Below are 20682 nucleotides of genomic sequence, written 5' to 3' on the forward strand. Positions count from 1 at the left end.
TTAAGACTCCATCTCAAAAATATATATATATATACACATATATATAATTATTATTATTACTATTGACTATAGTCATCCTGTTGTGCTATCAGATACTAGATCTTATTCATTCGTTCTAACTATTTTTCATACCTATTAACCATCCCTACCTCCTTCCCATCCCTCCATTTCCCATCCTCTTGTAACCAACATTCTACTCTCTATGTCTATGTCCATGAGTTCAACTGTTTTAATTTGTAGCTCCTACAAATAAGTGAGAACATGCGAAGTCTGTCTTTTTGTACCTGGCTTATTTCACTTAATATAATGATGTCCAGTTCTATCTATGTGGTTGCAAATGACAAGATCTCATTCTTTTTCATGGCTGAATAGTACTCCATTGTGCATATGTACCACATTTTCTTTATCCATTCATCTGTTGATGGACACTTAGGTTGCTTTCAAATCTTAGCTATTGTCAACAGTGCTGCAACAAACATGGGGGTGCAGATACCTCTTTGCTGTACTGATTTCCTTTCCTTTGGGTATATATCCAGCAGGCACCAAGTTTTGTTCACTCCTGTCTAGGAGGCACCCAGCATAGAGTCTGGCCTTCATGCATTCCATTCATTCATCTAGCCATGTATTCACTTACTCAGCTCAAATATTTACTAAGCTGCTACCATGGGCAGACACTGTCCTAGGAACCAAGGATAGTAGTTACATGAGAAAAGAGAAAACAAGGTTTCTCTCAGCATTTAATGATGGACAGGGAGAGTGACAATAAGGAAGGAAACGAATAAGTCAGAAAACAAATAAGAGTTAAAATGTATTGAGTGTCTCTCAGATGCCAGGCATTGCTCTGCACTCCTTGCATTTTCAATTCCCCAAAGCCCTCTGTGGCAGGTGCTATTATCATTTCTCTTTTATAAATGAGGAAACTAGAGCAGAGAGAGGTTATGGAACTTACCCAAGGTCACTGGGCTAGTAGATGGAGGAGTAGTTCACCCAGACTACGTGGTTACAAGCTACTGAGCACGCTGCTATCCTTGTCACATACAGTAACAGGCCATGGAAAGGGATGGGCTCATGGGCAAGCTACTCACACTAGATAATAAATATTTGCTGGATGGATGAATGAATGAAAAAAAAATATAGCACCACTTAAGTTTACGAAATGTGGCTGTGAATATAGAACTTTAAGAAAGCTTTTTAAAGTCTTTGCAATGTTTGCTTACCTCCTTTTGCCCACAATTGTGCACTACCCTCTTATTCTATCTCCCACATGACTGCACAAGTTAGGGAGATTTTGTTGAGTTTTTTTTTTTTTTAATTCGATCAATATAATGAAAACAGTCGTTATAAGTAGCTTCTTTCAAACTATACCCCTGTCCACTCTGAAGTATTCATATTGCTATGCAGAATTTGCTTTTAGATCACTCTGTTCTCCAACTGGCATCTATGTATCTTTCTTTTCACTATCTATTTTACCTTTTACTAAAAGCTGACACCATGCCATATATATAATAGGCTGTGGTCCAAATTCAAGTCACCGAGCTTAAAGTAGTGTTGCAGTAAGTCTCAGGATGGCTCAAATAAGATGATAAACATATTTGGTCTGGGGATTATAACTTCAGACCCCCTAGGCTTGTTTCTCAGGCAGCCTGGCAAAGAGAATCAAAGCCCTCCCCATAAAGAGCAGCAAGCTCCAGGCTGGGAAGGACAGCAGGGTCAGGGAGTCCCCAGGCATGGCCTGCAATGGGGGTACAAGGAGGAAGAGGAGTGCAGGGAGTGGCCTCAGCCCTGTGCTGGCAGACCAAGGGAACAACAGAAAGACAGCTGTACCGACAAGAGATATGTTCCCAGAGTAGTGACAGAGACAGATGCACATCCCCAGCATGGATGACAATTGGGAGCAGTGAGAAGACCCCCTCCTCTCCAAAAATAGCTCCCCGTCTCTGGGCATCACAGTTCAAAAAAACAGCCACTGCCTGCCTGCCTCTCTTTCTCTCTCTCCCCCTCTCTCTCCCTCCTTCCCTCCCTCCCGCTCTCTCTCTCTCTCTCTCTCTCTCTCTCACACACACACTCCAAGTGCCACATACTTAGAATTTGTTATTTTAGTCATCACAGCATCACAGCAACTCCGTAAGTGTTATTACTCTCACTTACTTTACAGATGAGAAATGAGAAGTTCAGAGAGGTGCATGAATTGCCTAAAGTCACCCAACTGCTAAGTGACAGAGCCAGAATTTGACCTTGATCTGTTGGACTCCAAGACCATTACCTAAACAGCTGTGATGGTTCTAAACCTCATGGACGGTCACAGCAAGAAAGGCATGGGAGCCAGTGAACAAAGGCATGGTGACTTGAGCAGTTTGGCATTTCATCATTCTGGGAGCGTGTTCATAGCACACACAATTCCAGGAAGCTCCATAGCCCTTGGAAATGATATGCCTAGCCCACTTCAAGAAAACCCGGTGTGCATCGGGGCCTATCATGGGGAGGGGGAGGGATTGCATTGGGAGTTATACCTGATATAAATGACGAATTGATGGGTGCTGACAAGTTGATGGGTGCAGCACACCAACATGGCACAAGTATACATATGTAATAAACCTGCACGTTATGCACATGTACCCTAGAACTTAAAGTATAATTAAAAAAGAAAGAAAACCCGGTGTGCAAAGCTAGCATTTCTCCAGTTTCTGAGAGCACAAAAAGCAACGGATGGAAGGCAGAGTTGGTGCTCGTCACCACTTGAATCTCTGGCGCTCATGCTCATGTGCATCACTGCGAATACCACTGACAACTGTTCTCTTGGCACACAGCACACTCAATGGAAACACTACTGATCAAACAAAAGTGGAGGACATATTCCAAGGCCCAGGAACTGCACCTGATGCAGACCCATCCTCCCTCATGCTGGATGACTCCCACAAACAGCTGAGATGCAGGAGATGCAGGAGATATTGGCGCAGTTAATGGAGATGTGTTTTGATCACCAAAAGTCTAACCTATTGTAACAATTGTCGGAACACAAAGGAGTTCCTTTTTTATAGGTTTGAGTTTTTTAATACTTAGTTACAATGAAGGGTAAGCTCTAGGGTGAATTTCAGTGCTCTGCAGATCCACCAATGGAAGGGCCCAGGGCAACCGACCATTACCTTTTACTTCTTTTTACTTCTATGCCTGAGAAAGGCAGTTAAAGAAAGGAGCAGTGAAGCTACCTGACTGGAGACAGCTAACCACACAGCAATTTGAAAATGTGAATGGGAATACTAAGTCATCTTCTCCTGTCTTTTAATTTTAGACACTCCTCTACTACAGTAAAGGTATAATCCCTCAAGTAAATCTCTCAAAAGATAAGAAATTCTGTGACTGCCATTCTGTTCATGTATCTGTCTCATCTCACCTTTGCTTTTACATTGTCTCTCTAAAAATCCAACATTCTTTATTTATGGTTCTCCTCTTCCCTACTGGAATATGTGTGATATGTTCATGCTTCTAACAGAATAAAAGGAACTTTTTTGTTGTTTTTTAATCAACCTATAACTAATTGAAAAGTTTCACTAATATCCACCTCTATGCTAGGCCCTGCAGAGAATAAGAAAAAGAAATAAAGAAAGTGTTCTTCATGCACATAGTGGAGCATCTCTAGGGGCAGAAAGACCTGGTTTAATTTTTATCTCTCCACTAATCAGCACTGTGACCTTGAACAAATTATGTAAACAGAGCCTCCATTTTTTAGAGATCTAATTCTCAGTTTTTTGGAGATCTGATTCTTAGCACATGATAAGGACCCTGTGAGATAATAAGCTAAACCATCTCAGTGCCAAGCCATAGCAAAGGCACAGTGAATGTCAGTTTCCTTTCTTTTCTACTCTCCTCAAGGCACTTGCAAGGAGTCAGCAAAGAGCAGTCAAACTCAAGTCAAACCGAATCCCAGTCTTGCCGCTTAGTAGCCATGTGATCTCAGGCCTTTCTCTCTGAGCCTCGATTTTCCAATCTGTCAGGTGGGAAGAAAATGTGTACTTACCTCCTAAGATTGCTCTGGGAATTAGCTGAGGGAAGCCACATAAAGTGGAGAACACAATATCTGACTCAATAAATGAAGCTATTATCATTCTTACTAGAGAAAAAAGACATGAAATTAAAGAACAATTAAGGACCAACTCAATCATTACAAACTCTGTTTTAGATAAAAAGACGAGGAGAGTTGCAGCGAGGGAGGCTGGCATTTGGGGCATCCTAGAAGAGGCAGGAATTAAAATTTTGAGATGACTGCTTGACAGGGACTGGAAAGCTGGGGTCTGTTGTTGTTTTGTTTTGTTTATTTTATTTGGCAAGTGCCATGAAGGCAGAAAAGGTACAATCGAAGGCAAAGCGGAGGTCTTAACCTGGAACATATGGGAACACTAATGGAAAAGGCAGCTGGAGCCACACAGGCCCTTGAGGGGAGAGAGAGGAAAACCCGGCAGGATAAGCAGGGTGGCGCCAGATACCAGAGGCCCTGTGGATCTGCTGCTAGGCAGCTGAGCCTCCGTGGGCAGGCAGGAGAGAGCCACAGGAGGGGTCTGGGCAGGGAGTATGCAGGATCACGGTGATTTAGGAAATTTGGAAGTGATACGCACATGGTCCCGGTGCCACAGGATACAACCAGGGGAGCCAGCCAAGTACTTCACTTTCCCCAGCAAAGGGCAGTTCTCTACATTAACAATGTACTTAGATCACTGAGGCTCAAACCCTGACTCCTAATTCTCCTAGTTACTTTTGCATGAGGATCTTAGGCAAGCTTCTTAACATCTATAGGCCTCAATTCTGCACATAAGGAAATTTAAGGGAAATGATACCTATTATTAGGCTCAGAGGAAAAATAAGATTGTGTCTGCAAAGTGTCTGACATCCAGTAGGTGCACAACAAATGCTTTCAACTTTGGACTCCATTAGCCAACTTCATCCCAGTGATCCCAGAAAACTTGGTTCAGCAACAGTTTTTTCTATCACTAAAATAAAATGCCATTTGTTAAATACAGAATTAGAATAGTTTATGAGCAAGACTATGTAAAGAGGGTTAACAAGATGTTTCGAAATAAGGAAAATAAAGATTAAAGAACGCCCACTAAAATAGAAATATCAGTGTTCTAATAGGAGGCATTGATTTAGCAATAAAGCCTCAGTTATTCTGTGTTTTAAAACAGCTTGTCAGTCAGGAATTGGCACCAGGCAGAAAGCTAAAAAGGTATTGGAAATGTTCTTCTGTTTAAGTTGGATAGTGGGTACACAGGTAAATTTTTAGTCTACTGTATCAAGGTATGATTTACATACAGTAAAATGCACCCTAAGTGCAGAGTTCACTGAGTTCTGACAAATGCATACATCTATGTTCTCACCGTTCTAAGACACAGAATGTTTCCATCCTCTCTGCACCTCTTCCCAGGCGATCACCTTTCTATATGCTTCTGTCACTATGCCTGTTTTATCATCATTATTTAAATCACGTCTACATAGGGTATGGACTCCTTTCTATGTATGCAGTATTTCATAATTTTTAAATTGATGCTGTATTTTACCAGCTAAAATGAAAAAGAAATGCCAAAGACTTTACTGAGAGGGTTTCTTGGCATTAAAGTTAAAAAGAGAAACCAGCCAAGCATTGTAATTCCTTCAAAGGACGGCAGTATGGGTAGCTGGTGAAATGACCAGGATAAGCTGGACCAATTCTGGATTCAATCTGACACAACTAGACATGGGTAGGTAAGTCACTTCACTTGTCTCCATTTCGCTTTATTCTTAAAAGGTGTCATCCACCACATCCCATGTGCATGGGGTGACCATATAACTTATCTAAATCATGCTGTGCTAAAAGAGGGTGCTATTAAGTAGCACAGGATGAGAGTTATAAACTCAGACTGTCCCTGGTAAACCTGGATTTAGGATGGTGCCATTTATAAGCACCCTCTGAGAGCACCTCTTATGATGTTCCCAGTGATCTATTATGTTCTCTAAAGAAAAGAGTGTTGCACAGACTTATGTCCAAAAGCCTTTTTTTATCCAAAGGTGATGGGGCTCATCCAATCCAATCTACCATGCAGTATTAAAAGATAACAGACAGACTGCCCAAGGAGAGAAGGGGTCTGAGACACAGAAACACAAGAAAGCATACACATGGAAACTATGGAACCACTTGAGAAAGACCAAGGCTGCCTGATGATGAAAGCACTTAGCTGAGTTATACTGTCTTTGTCACTCGGCCTCCTAAGAGGCGGGCATTAGGCGCTCTATCAGGACACATTATCTCAGAACTCCCATGGTGCAAATTTCATGCTGAGATACCAAGTCTTCATTAACATACTGATTCCAAGGACTTAGCCTGTGCAGGGGAGGATGAGGCAAAAGCAAGCCTTCACAGCTGCCGAGTGAATTGTTTAAAATCTATCAGATTTAGGCACATTTGTACTTACAAAGTTACAGCATAGCACCTTTTACAGTACTGTATAGATACAAGAAAGCCTTCATTGTAAATATCTGAAACCACAGCTAAGAGTTAATTACAAGCCTATAACCAATGGAATGACTGCTACAACTAAAATTAACTTGGACTTATCTAGGCTTTCTAAAACACCAGGAAAAAAAAAAAAAAAAAAAAAAAACACAAAATTGCCTAAAAATTGCATGCAGAGATTATCATCGTCCCCTCCAAGGGAACTGCACAAAGAGAGATCTATTTGCCCTCAATTGCACAGATTCCTTTAAGTTGGATTTGATTTGCACACACTCAAAAAAATATTTTTTAGTCATAATCTTGCACTGTCCTATTTAATCTATAAAATTGTAGATGTAATTAATGTATAGAAAGATCTTCATTACAAAATAAAACATATTTTCATATGTCAAACTGACGATTCTTATTACATAATAAAACAGTCTTTGGAATGTAAACATTTGTATTCTATAGGTAATGTTCTAGAAAGTAAACTTGGTTTTGCACTCGATGAAATTCATTCATTTCTCATTGGAGGGAAAGTAAATTTCAGTAAACTGTTTACAGAAAATATCAGTAAACTGTTCAATTAGGTCATGCGTTACAAAGTCTAACAAGAAAAGTTTATACCAAAGCTGAAAACCCAAATGTGCATCCACATTTTTTAATAACAGACACCTTGAAGAATTTTTAAAACTAGGAATTGTGACTTGCTTTAAAACACAATTCTTAGAAATGGAGCTGATAGCTGGTCATCACAAACAAGTGAGGATTAGGGCTGAAACTCCCCATGCATATACTTGGGATCTCTGAGCTCACTTTCGGATCAGTGGGAGAAATCACATTAGTCAGGGATCTGGATCCTACTCGGGGATGAACTCCAAAATCTCTGTGTCACCCCAAGGACCATCTGTAGAAATGCCGTAGGCTTGATTCTCATCTGCAAAATCTCCTTCTCTGGTCTCTTCTCCAGCTGTAACTATTCAGTGACACTAAAATAGAGGAGGATCCTGCACTTCTTCAACAACTGTTCGGGTTCCAATTTCGGCTCCGTCTTTACTGGCTTACAAATATACTCTGCCTAACTTATGGTAAGTCTCCTTCTCAGTAACAATGATCCTCCCAGCCTCACAAGGGTGTTCTGAGAACTGAACGAGGAACATTCCGAAAGACCCTGGACCCAGACATGAGTCTGCCCTGACAAACATTATTCCCCCTTCCGAGTTACCATATCAGTATCCTCAGGGAGATGTTGAAGCTATCACAAGGTTCTTAGTGAAATACCTTCTGACTGAAGTTCAAAATAAATGCTGGATGCCAGTAAAAGAGTGAGGGGCAAAAAGATAACAATTGAATCTACTAGATATTTATTTCTAAAGCTCAGCCTCCCGGTAGCCACTTCCTCACTTCTGGTAGAAGTGTTTGCTATTCATCTTCAGAGCATGTCAAGAACATAAAATTATTCACAAAGTGTTTTTTGCCAAGAACGTGAAGAGACTGTCAATGGTTTTTTGTTTGTTTGTTTGCTTGTTTTTTAACTTGGAATAGTTTCTAAATCCATGACAAGACTTCCGTAGAGGCTGAAGACAGGCACCCCAGACCCTCCTCTGAGGCCCCAGCCACCACTTCCTCACCCCTCCAATCTGGAGGCCAAAACAAGAGCTGGCCCCAGCACCCTTCACCCGAATACATAATGTGGCACAGGAGCAGGTTCCCCATTCTCTACTGTGAGAATCCCGAACGCACTCTTCTCTGCCAGGCTCAGTCCCCTCAAGGCTCCTCTGGCCCAGTAGAAGTTACTATTATTATTAATATTAATATTATTATTTTGGAGACAGACCCTCATACTGTCACCCATGCTGGAGTGCAATGGCATGATCTCAGCTCACTGCAACCTCCGCCTCTGGGTTCAAGCGATTCTCCTGCCTCAGCCTCCCAAGTAGCTGGGATTACAGGCACCCGCCACCACGCCTGGCTAATTTTTGTATTTTTAGTAGAGACAGCATTTCAACATGTTGACCAGGCTGGTCTCGAACTCCTGACCTCAAGTGATTTACCCACCTTGGCCTCCCAAACTGCTAGGATTACAGGCCTGAGTCACTGCACCTGGCCCCAGTAGCAATTAAATCAAACCTAAGAACGCCATTGAATTGAGGAATAAAAACAGCATGAAAACCCAGATGTGGTCTTGTCTCAGCTGCTAACTAGCAGCATAACCCAAAGAGAGTCATTTCACCATCCAGCCTCAGTTTCCCCCCATGCAATACGGAATAATGAATACCACCCACGCTACCATCCTCTCACAACTGCCAAAAGGATATCAATAACAGGCACACACACTGAAAGCATGTACACCCAAGCTTGCTGGATACTGAAGTTATTTTATTAATGTCACAGTATTTCTAGGAATTTAGTCTTTCTGCGCCTTATAACATTGAATCTCTTTTCTAAAGATATAGAATAATCATAATGGCAAAATCAGTGCCAGGCACTGATCTAAGCACTTGATATATGTATTCATTTGTTCCTCACAATAATTCTATAATTATTATCCCCATTTTATGACGAGGAAACCAAGACTCAGGGAAGCAAAGTAGTAGCCATGTCCTGGCACAGCAGGGACAAGGACCCAGCCACAGTTTGTGCTTTAGCCTCTATGTTAATGATAGGCTGACAGCTTCCAATTATTTACTTGACTGAAGAAGACTATGTCACACAGCCCCCATGGAAATTCCGGACAGAAAGTGACAGGTTTTCTAGTAGTCACTCACTCTTCGCCAGCCCTGAGCCCTGCTCCCGTACTATACATTAACCCGCGAATCAAGACAAACACTCACGGGATAAAGAGCATTTTCACTTCTAACAAATTACAAATCTGATGTTCAGAAAAGTCCACTAACTTGCCTCCAATTCCAAAATTAGTAAGTTGGGGAGATAATATAGAAGAAATATAAAAATTAAATAGAGAAGTGTCTAAATCCCTGCACACCTCCCTCAGATGAGTGGCTCCCAGGCCCACTCCTCCCTGGCCCGGTGGCCTTCCTGAGGTCCAAGTGGATCCCTGACTTACACCAATCCTTGTTTCCCAGCCGCTGCCCTACCTGACCAAGGGGTCTGGGAGCGGTGTGGGGAACCTCCGACCCCTGGCCAGAATGGCCAGAGGGGAGAGAATTATTTTCAAGAGGCAGAGGCCTTAGTCACAGCCTGATGCCAAGCTCTCCAGATTCGGGATTTCACGTTGGAACTGGGGTTGCCGTTTTCCAAAGAGACAATAAGAAACCACCATTAATAGGAAGGCCCATGTCTGCCAGGGTTAAACAGGCCTTCGTGGGTTGGCGGGAGAACCAAATCACAGGTTACTACCTTGTTTTTATAGGAAAATGCATGCCAAGTTGTGAAACAAAGCCTTGCTAGGAGAGGCTGACGGCCCCCCATTTGTGAGTCAGGGGCTGCTCAGCACACTCGTTTAGTATGTGGAGTCCAGTTGACAAGAGGCCCATGCATGTCCCCCAAACTACAGTCAAATCCTACACTAACACGTCTCATTTGTAACTAGCTTTAACTTGATCTTATTCTCCCCAGCTTTGGACCATCTGTTATTAAAAGTTTCAAAGCATTTGTTCTTTGGGAGGCCCACAACCTGGCTGGTTTGGGTAGGTTTGACCTGAGAACCCTATGGATGAGGGAAGGCTTTCCCTTCATCCCAGTGTCACCTCCTGGCTCCACAAAAACAACCCCTTGATGTGAGGCTGGGAGACTCTGCCCTGGCTCTGTGTACCCTTGGCCAAATGATTATACTCTCTGGGCCTTGGGGTCAAGGGAGAGAGATGAATGGATGGTTTCTACATTTCTAATCTCCCTCTTCAGGTTGCAATAGAAAGGCATTGCTTGGAATCATTGAGCCCCTTCTCTGGTTAAAACAGACCACGTAGCAAGCATTAAATGAGGTGAAACATCTATTACATACATTTCATACACACATTTTCATATAAAGCACTTGGAGCGATACCTGACATAGAATAACTGTTTGCTAATGTTAACTGTTGTTATTATAACCAATGTCCTCATAAAACTCTACTAGGTACATGCTATTATTATCCTCATTTGACAGGTGAGGAAACCGATGCATAGGGTTTAAGTCATCTGGCCAAAGTGACACAGTTTATAAGCGACAAGGCCAAGATTTGAACCCAGGTCTTTGAAGCTCAAGAAACCCCATTTTTAATCACTCAGCTGTACTTAAAAAAAAGAAAAAGGAAGAAAGTCCATTTAGCTAAGGGCTGAAAGGCTTTAGTGAAATAATACTTGTTAACCAGAGTACTATAAGGGTAAGGGACTTTCAGATACATAATTTATTGAATCATCATCCAATTCAAACTAGGTGGAACTATGCCTTTATATTTTTGGCTATGCTTCTTACAGGATAAGTGCTCAAAAGATGTTAATTTTTCATTTGCTAATTTCAAGCGATATTTGATATTATAAAACACCTGCCCATCTCCCTCAGAATTCACTATATAACTCATTGGATTTTAGATGTAACATTGCTTATCAAACACTTGCAAATGTTGGTGAGAAGTGACCCCACCTTAGCTAAGAAAAAGTGTGACTCTAGGGACCCACCAACCACCAAAAAGATTCCAAATCTATGAGAGATGGAGGAGGGGTCCAGACGAGCCGGTGTCATCCATTTGTAAGTGTACATGTGGCTCTTTCCCGGTTTTACAGCACATTTGAGGGCCCAGGAGCATTACCGGGACTCTCACCATGGGCGCAGGCATAGCTAGCAAGTGCAGGGCTAGATTCCAAGGACAGGCCAGATTCCAACAAACAGACCTGTCCTGAGCCTCCTGCAAGAGCAGCATTGAGGGCAGCCTCACACAAGTCCAAGATCAGTTTACACAGGCTGGGGGAGGAACTGCAGCTACCACCTACAGCAGGGGTGAGTCGGTGGGTGTTATGGGCTGAATTATGACCCCCAAAAGTAATGGAAGCACTAAACCCTTAGCACCTCAGAATGTGACTGTATTTAGAGACAAAGTCTTTAAAGAAGTAATAAAGATTACGTGAGGTCCTATGGGAGGGTCCCAATCCAATCTGGCTGATGTCCCTATAAGAAGAGGAAATTTGGGCTCACGAAGGGACAACAAGGATTTGTGCATAAAAAGGAATGGCCTGTGAAGACCCAGGAAGACAACCTCCACCTGTAAGCCAAAGAGAGGCCTCAGGGGAATCAAACCTGCCAGCACCTTGATCTTGGACTTCCAGCCTCCAGAACTATGGGAAAATTAATTTCTGTGTCTAAGCCACCCAGTCCGAGGAATTTTGTCACGGCGCCCCCTAGCAGGCTAATACAGTGGATGACGCTGAGAAGTAAAAAGATGCTGTGTGAGAAAAATCAGGTCTCACAGGAAAATCTGAGCAGATCAGTCAACTACGTACAAGTAGCGGATAGCTTCAGGGTAGATCCAGGATGACGGATGAAAAATGCAGAGACCAAGTGTAGGAAAGAGGAAAGGGAGCAGTCCATCAATGTTTTTCTAGCATTTTCTGTACTAGGCATGGAAGGCACACAAAAATCAGGAAAAGTCCTGTCTAGCTAAATCTCACAGGCCAGTGAAGGAGTAAAAAGGTTAAACATAGGGAAAGCATCAGAGGAAGGCAATAAAACAAAAACTGCCATAAGGAAAGAACGCAAAGATGGCTTCAGGTCCTGTATGATTCAGTGCTGAGATCTGCAAGAATGGGCTGATAGGGAGCCTGTTTGTTTCGAGCAGGCTTGGGGCCCAGATGAAATGAGAGTGGGGTCAGCAGAATCCTACAGAATGGGGAGGAGAAGGGACATGAGGTAAATAACTCAGAAAAGCAAAATGAAGGCAATCTAGAGGAAGAGCAAGCCAGGCAATGTGTTGATGGTGCTGTCTTTGAATTGCCATCATTGCCTGCAGAGATCAAGTGAGTTAAATCAGAGCTAAGCTGACTGAACCAGATCAGAAATATTGATGCTACTCCTCATGCTGTATGGCATAAACATCAAAAATAGGGAAGAATAACAGAGGAACACATCGTGTGCCAAAGCTATACATACCACACTGCAGGGGTCAGCTGTCAAAAGCAAGTCCACATGGGAAGCCAGAAGATTAGAAACACTAAGATGCGGGCCGCTTTCTGCCCATTTGGCAAGAAGAGTAGAGAGGAAATTCAAGACACTGAGCTGGAGGGCTCCTGCCCGGTTTCATCCCACACCTGTGTTAGGTTCCCACCCCCAGCAGAGGGACTGAGGGAAAAAAGCAAACAGCAGAGGGAAGAAAAGTAAACATCCAGGAAGATCCCAAAATCAAATAACCTGCCCCCTGATGACTTCAAAATGTTCCGTAAGAATTTTAGGTGCAGTCAGTTGAGCTGCCTTGGTACCAGCATCATACTAACACAGAAGCAATCATTTCTTCCCAAGGAAAATAGGAAGTATTTCTGTTATGCAAATCAAACATATTGTTCTTTTTTTCCCGCAGCTATATCCTCCTTTATGGCCACCGAAGGAGGATACGGTCAGGAAAAACAATGAACAGAAACCTGACTATAAAAGCATTTCCCTTCTATTGCATGGCTGGAATAAGCAAGGGAAGCCACATTGGCACAGTTCGTCAACTTTCTATTCATGTAAACAATCTCACTTTATTTTTGAATTACTTTATGGGAGGAGATGGTTTCCAAATGTACTATTTCTTGCTGCAGAATATGGAAGCAGTCTCACTAAACCCTTAAATTAGGACGAAGAATAACACAGGCATATTTCATGTTTGAGTCTATGTTAGAACGCCTGGTTTTCCTAAATTAAGTCTTACTTGGAATCCTGAACTTTCTTTACTTTTTTTCTTTTCTTACTATCTGAAAAATCATGACAAAATTCTGATGCAAAAAAAACTTTCATGCAACAAAAGACTAGTAGCAATAACAAAAGCGAGGCTTCCTACGAGTTGGGCATTAAAAAAGATTATTCACTATGGAAAAATAGTTGGGTTTTGTGCCTTACATCCTTGATGTGTTTATAATAGATTATAATCTTATAAGTTGAAATAATCACTGCAATTAACACCAAATTATCTTAATTCTAACAACTCACACAATCACTGAAATGGTTCATAAACTGGTGGAATTGCCATATCTAAGCTCAGGCCAATATCCAAGACAGAAGTTTTCCAAAAAGCCCAAGAAATTCTGAAAAGTAGCCTCACAAACAGGGTTTTCTGAGGCTTAGACAAAAATTCTAGTTACCCATGGCCTGACTGACAAACCTATAACCACCTTATATGGAGTTAATAATAGCATTTCTGCTATTTACATTACCAAGGCTTTGAAAAAGCACATGCAATACCACACCTGAAGGGAAATTACGGGCAGATGTTAAGAGTAAGTAAATGCTATCCAGTTGAAATATAAAAAGTCCTTAGATAGATATATATAGACAGATAGACATATATAGATATATAGATAGATAGATAGATAGATAGATAGATAGATAGATAGATAGATAGATAGATGGATAGACAGAGATAGATAGATAGATAAATATGGAGCAACAGAAATGTATACACAAAAGAGGGAAATAGCTTATGTTTAAACAAGCAATGATGAAGTTCAATAATATAATAGAAAAAGCCTATGTACATATACCAGATGGACAGCATGGGCAAAAGGAATTTGACTTCTGAATTGATCGACGTCAGCATGGATTTCAAAAGGCGTCTACCCTTTAAATGTTTATTCCAAAGAATTATGCCATGCCATAGGAAATTTCAGTTCATTACAGTAACACAAACACACACAAGTCTTAGTCAATAATTTAAATAAAAATTTTTAAATGACAGGGTGTGCTAATTTGTGGCCTAATATCAAACACCCACCAAAAATCAAATCAGATGTTTCAGTGACTGACAAACTCTCCAGGAGAGTCATTTCAGTGACGAAGGTCAAACCTTGGGCTGTTCCTTTATAAACTGGCACAGACCAAAAATTCCCAGAGGTTCCCTGGCCTATAATTGTATGCTATTATTCTAGAAGCACGATTAGTATGTCCTTGCCTTTTCAAGAAAGCAGCCTGTAATGCAAGCAATGAGAATAGCATGTAGGTTTGCAGAGACTTGTTTTTGGCATATACCACAGACATGTGGGAGAGCCCACCTACATGATTCAGAACCACTACAGGTATTGTCTGAGATGTTCTAAAAGCTTTTATTTGATGTTGGAATGTATCTATACCTTAACCGGGAAGAAAAAATGATAGTAATAGGGCAGAAAAGGTTATGAATCATAGTTTATGAATGGAAGAATATTTAGAATACATATAATAAAGGCATTTATCTGATAGTAACTACCACAAAAAGAGACAGGTATGTTAAAAACTACCAAATTGAATTCAATAGCAGAATGATAATTAAAAACTAGATATAACAATAAAATGTATGTAACTATACATTTTAAGGAAACACATGTGATTTCAAAAATTGTATTATATTTATAATGAAACATATTGATGGCCAAAATTATGAAATAAAGTTAAGTTGTTGAAAATGATTAGATTTCATTATCAGGTCTTCTGTAAATTCCAACGACTAAAGAGTGCTAACATCCCAAGGCTCTAGGATGGGAATAGGGTGTGGAAGTCAGCCTTCAAGAGATAAACCCACCCACAAATCTCAGAGAAGATCCTTTGAATCTGTACAGACAATTGAGAGAGCCAGCTCACACAGAGCCAGGGTGTTATTCCCACAGGCTGACAAATCCTAGGCTTCAGCCATTTCCAGAGTCCTCAATGAAAAGGTCATAAGAACCTTGTAGTCTTAACTCCATTATAAGGTAGGAGTTGGGTAGAAGAATATGACCAGAAAGACAGGCTTAAATGCTCTCTGTGTTTCTTTTATTCACAGAATCTTAGACTGCCAGGTTCATCTGATTGTTTGTTTGAGACAGAGTCTCATTCTGTCGCCCAGGCTGGAGTGCAGTGGCATGGCTTCAGCTCACAGCAACCTCCCAGGTTCAAGCAATTCTCATGCCTCAGCCTCCCAAGTAACTGGGATTATAGGCACCCAGCTTTTTTTTTTTTTTTTTTTTTTTTTTTTTTTTGTAGACACAGGGTTTCACCGTGTTGGCCAGGCTGGTCTTGAACTCCTGGCCTCAAGTGATCCACCCGCCTCAGCCTCCCAAAATGCTGGGATTACAGGCGTGAGTCACCACACCCAGCCAACTGTCAGGTTCTTACTCCACATCTTGGAACCATCCTTCCAAGAATCACAGAATATTCATAGGCACTTCTATCTAAATCCTATCCATCCTAGGAAACCTGATCCAAATCCCACCTCTGCTATCAAAGTCTTTTCTAAGCATCCTCATGAAAATGACCTTTTCCTCTGAATTCTACACACAACATCCATCAGTGCTACCTGGCACCTCACCTTGACCTGCCTTGGGCCTCAGCGGCTTCCTGGAACTGTTACTTAACATCTTACAGATTCCTGTATTGTCTTCTACTTTGCATCTCCTACAGAACTCTGCCTCACACATAAATGGGTATTTTTAATGGTGCACTTCAATATTCTTCCCTGAGTAAGCTCTTTGTTTCCCATATAGTCTTTGTTTTTTGTTTGTTTGTTTTTTAAGGCAGGGTCTCACTCTGTCGCTTAGGCTGGAGTGCAGTGGTGCGATCATAGCTTTCGCTGTAGCCTCAACCTATGGGCTTCCCACCTCAGCCGTCCATATAGCTGGAACTACAGGCATGCGCCACCACACCCAGCTAATTTTTTAATTTATTTACTTATTTATTTATTCATTTTTTGAGACAGAGTCTCCCTCTGTCGCCCAGGATGGCATGCAGTGGTGCGACCTCAGCTCACTGCAACCTCCGCCTCCCGGGTTCAAGCGATTCTCCCACCTCAGCCTCCTGAGTAGCTGAGATTACAGGCATGCGCCACCACGCCTGGCTAATTTTTGTATTTTCAGTAGAGACGAGGTTTTACCATGTTGGTCAGGCTGGTCTCAAACTCCTGACCTCAGGTGATCCACCCACCTCGGCCTCCCAAAGTGCAGGAATTACAGATGTGAGCCAGCATGCCCGGCCTAATTTTTTATTTTTTGTAGAGACGGGGTCTCACTATGTTGCCCAGACTGGTCTCAAACTCCTGGGGTCAAGTAGTCCTTCCACCTAAGCCTCCCAAAGTGCTAGGATTACAGGAGTGAGCCACAGCGCCTGGCCCAAAGTCTTTCTTGCTTAGAGCCAACTCAAAATGATACTAGCAATGAAACATTCCCTTCTCTCCTTAACAAGACTAACTTTCAACAATTGTCCTGCATGTCAAGTCTAAGGGCTTCTTTTTCATTTTCTAGAACCTCCTGCAATCATCCTGAGGCAGACACTTTCTTTTCTTACTCCTCTTTTCAATTCACTTTCAATTGTACAAAATACCCTTTTGAACTTCTTCATCCAAAATGACACTACTTAATAAATCAGCACCAAAAAGTTTACTTTACTCATGTGCAAATTTGTGTACTTCTTTTTCTTTGGCCCAACTGTATGCTTCAGATTATATGCATTACTAGTCATCATTTATGCTCTTGCTACAAGCCACCTCAAGTTGATACAAAGCAATCTCTGTATTTATAAAACAAAGATATTATATCTATCCTATAACTCATCCTACTTATCCTGCAAAATCAATTTATTCGTGTATCTCCCCATTCTCCAACTAGAATGAACTCCACGAGAAGGGATACTGGGGATTCTCTTTTGCACACTGTTGTGTCCCCAGTGCCTAGATCAGCGGCCAGCACTTAGTAGGGCTCCACACATTCTGGTGGAATCAATGCTGGTTGAATGAATTTCCAGGAAGCCTCCCACATTCTACCTCTCAACCCCTTCCCTCTGCTTGATGAGAATATGGTCAAGAACATGAATTAACGTGAGGCCATCAGGGTTCCAGTCACTGGTTGACCATCTCAGTAGAGGTATAATCTTCAGCATACTACCTCACTTCTCTCTGTCTCAATCTTCCCATGTGTAAATGAGGGTACGACTGGGCTCCTAGTGGGGACTAAGATCACGCAGGTAACGCATAGAGAGGCGCACCCAGTGCTGATAGTGGCTATTCTGTTTTGTCCCTTTCCATCAGTGACACCTGTGTCACTGCATTTCGTGGATCAGTCTCTCCCCGTTTTATCTATTAAAAGACTAGACGCTGACAACAAAACTTATTTTGATTCAAATAGAAGTAAATTAATAGGCTCAAAATGAGAGCTTGGATTTTTTTCCTATCAATAAAGTATATGCACTTGAGTGACAGCTTAGACATCTATTCTACGTTTTTGTTTATGTATGTAGCCTATCCACTCTGTTCAGATAGGCTACATTGCCCAGGAGTGCAGTTCTGCACAGGTGGCTGCCAGAAGCCTGACTTTTTACAAGGTGCAAACCAAATGGCCTGTATTATACAACAAAACAGTGAGAAAAAGCTTGCTCCACCACTCCTTGACTTAGAAAATGTATGAAAAAAAAATACAATTTGCCTCTTAGGCCTTTAAGGATCTTCATATGCCATTCTAATTTTTTTTTTTTTTTTTTTGAGACAGAGTCTCGCTCTGTTACCCAGGCTGGAGTGCAGTGGCCGGATCTCAGCTCACTGCAAGCTCTGCCTTCCGGGTTCACGCCATTCTCCTGCCTGAGCCTCCCAAGTAGCTGGGATTACAGGCGCCCGCCACCTCGCCTGGCTAATTTTTTTTTGTATTTTTAGTAGAGACAGGGTTTCACCGTGTTAGCCAGGATGGTCTCGATCTCCTGACCTCATGATCCGCTCGTCTTGGCCTCCCAAAGTGCTGAGATTACAGGCTTGAGCCACTGCACCCAGCCATGCCATTCTAATTTTAAGAGATATTCTTAAAGTAAATATAAGTCAAGGAGAAACCACTATCTTTATTTTAAATGTTACTACTCAAACTTTCAACTCTACTAGAACTCTTACATGTTGGCTGTGTCAACACTGTGTACACTGGAGGTAACTTTAACTCTTTATTTTGCTTTTTGGTCTTTCAAATAAGAAACTGTGCTCAATTAAATATATCTTTAGAACAAAGAATACCTGTGGTTTACACCTAGCTTTTGACCTGAGGCAAGGACGTTTTGCAGAAGCAAATATTTAATACATTTGGGTATTCTAATTTCATGTAAAATAACTAGCTACAATGAATACTTTTCTGATGGGGTTAAGTTTCTACAAACATAGGTTATATCCCTCCACTCCTCTTCCCCCAAATAATATTGTATTTTTGGATGAGGAATTAACATAAAGCCTCTGAATTTTAACCAGCTAGATTTTCCTGAGCACAAAACATGTGCAAGTGAGCTCATAAATAAAAACCTGCAAAACTCACAACTTAAGCTTGTCATAAACAAGCAAAGAGGAGAACAAGAACACTTTTCAGCATCCACTTCACATGGCAAGGTCTTAGCTAAAAGATGTGGTCCCTGCTTTTAAAAGCACTGGTCTTCTCAAAGAAATGCCAACACAGAAGACACATCAAGTTCACCTACCTTTGTAAATAATCCTTAGCATAACTGAAGTAGAACAACTATGAAACCCCCTTACTGAACTACACAAACCTATTATTATTGGTCATGCCAGCTCTATTTTCTGCAGATAAATCTAACCACTGCATAGCTAGCTCACGGTACACTCTATAGCAGAAGGGAAGTAAAATTTAATGTATTTTTTTAAGTTAATGATTCAGGCAATTCTTGGAATAACTTCCACTTGAGAATATGTAACTAAGATGTCTTATTGAAAGAGACTCCCCAGCTGTTGACAGCTCATCTTTGGAAATTCCCTCCTTTTTGCCGATTCCTGACTATCCCTAAATCCAAATTACAAAGTTTAATGACCCTGGAGAGCCATCTTTGCCTCCAGTGAACTCAGAATTCTATCTTAATATTCATTAAAGCTCTAGATAAATGTTTACTGAATTAAAGGGGGGAAAAGAACTGGAAACCTAGCCTCCAAAAACCCACCGCCTGCTCCCTTGCCCACTACAAGATTAAACTGGGTGCTCCAGTGCTGAGAGTCAACCCATCCAAGACCCAGGGGGTCTGACCCTGGGCCATGAGGCGATGACAGCCAAGAGGTCTGGGCAGCGGCTCCAAAACGGAGCACCCACTACCCTGGGAAATGTTGGGCGCTTGCTATGACACAAACCCTCCCCCAGGGAGCGGAACCGGATGGTCGGAAATCAAGTCAGTTCTGTATAGACCCTAAGGCCCCAATCCCATTCCACCACCCTCCTTCCTGTTTATAGATCCCGCTCCTGGAACTCCAACTACCAAAGAGAAAGCAGACGTTTTAGAAGTATGTAACACATGACGTAACTTGAAAAAGTTATGCTGCTTATTGGCGCGAGTTACAACTTGCCGGGCTCACACAGGAAAACAGGCTCACGTTAATTACTTTGCTTTTAATATGCCATGCCTTCCTTTCCCGGGGCCCCCACAAAGGTTGGGTAACTGAGAACCAGGTACCCTCGGTGGTAGGACCCAAACTGTGTGGGCGGTGAGCGAAAGGCGAGGAAGGAAGAGAGCCGAGCGCTTCCGAAGCGGCAGCCGATTCGGATTCACTACAAGCCCGGCGGCTCTTTTCCCGCACAGGCGCAGGAAGAGGAAGCCTGGGCACCTCTCAGGAGGCACCGAGTTGCCCGACAGCTGGGCGATGTCGCCGAGGGGGCTCGCGACACTGCGCCGATGCCCCTGGCTCGGCCGAGGGCGTGCCACCTTTGTCTGGGTTTCCCCACCAGGATGGGCGATGCCTCAAAGACGGCTTGAACTGCTTGGAGGCGCCGACGCCGCTGTCCGCGCTCGAGTTCCCAGCCCTGAGCGGGGCCCAGGAAGCCGACGCGGCCGCCTGAAACCTCCCACTTACACTGCGCGCACGCGGCGCGCCTGCAAGTCTCAGCCCCGCGGCTGCTTCCCCGGCGCGCCAGCCACAGGGTGGAGAGCCGGAGACCCCTGGCTCGTAGGCGCAGAGGCCCGGCGCACCCCTGCCCTCCTGGCACTGCACCGCCGGACAAGGCAGGGCCCCCATACCCTCTCCAGGGCCCGCTTCTTCCGCGCCCACGCGAGTCCCTTCTTCGGGAGACAACGGGCCGATGGAACCCCCCTCCCCCAGCAAGACGAGATCTCCGACTGTCCA

General features: G+C 42.7%; 1 protein-coding gene across 3 annotated transcripts in view; it reads right to left on the minus strand.

Moving 5' to 3' along the window:
- Window positions 1–20682, minus strand: part of LRCH1 (leucine rich repeats and calponin homology domain containing 1) — a 211534-nt gene that overhangs the window by 190200 nt on the left and 652 nt on the right. The window lies entirely within an intron of this gene.

This window comes from Rhinopithecus roxellana, chromosome 18 (assembly GCF_007565055.1).
Source record: "Rhinopithecus roxellana isolate Shanxi Qingling chromosome 18, ASM756505v1, whole genome shotgun sequence".
Lineage (NCBI taxonomy): Eukaryota > Metazoa > Chordata > Mammalia > Primates > Cercopithecidae > Rhinopithecus > Rhinopithecus roxellana.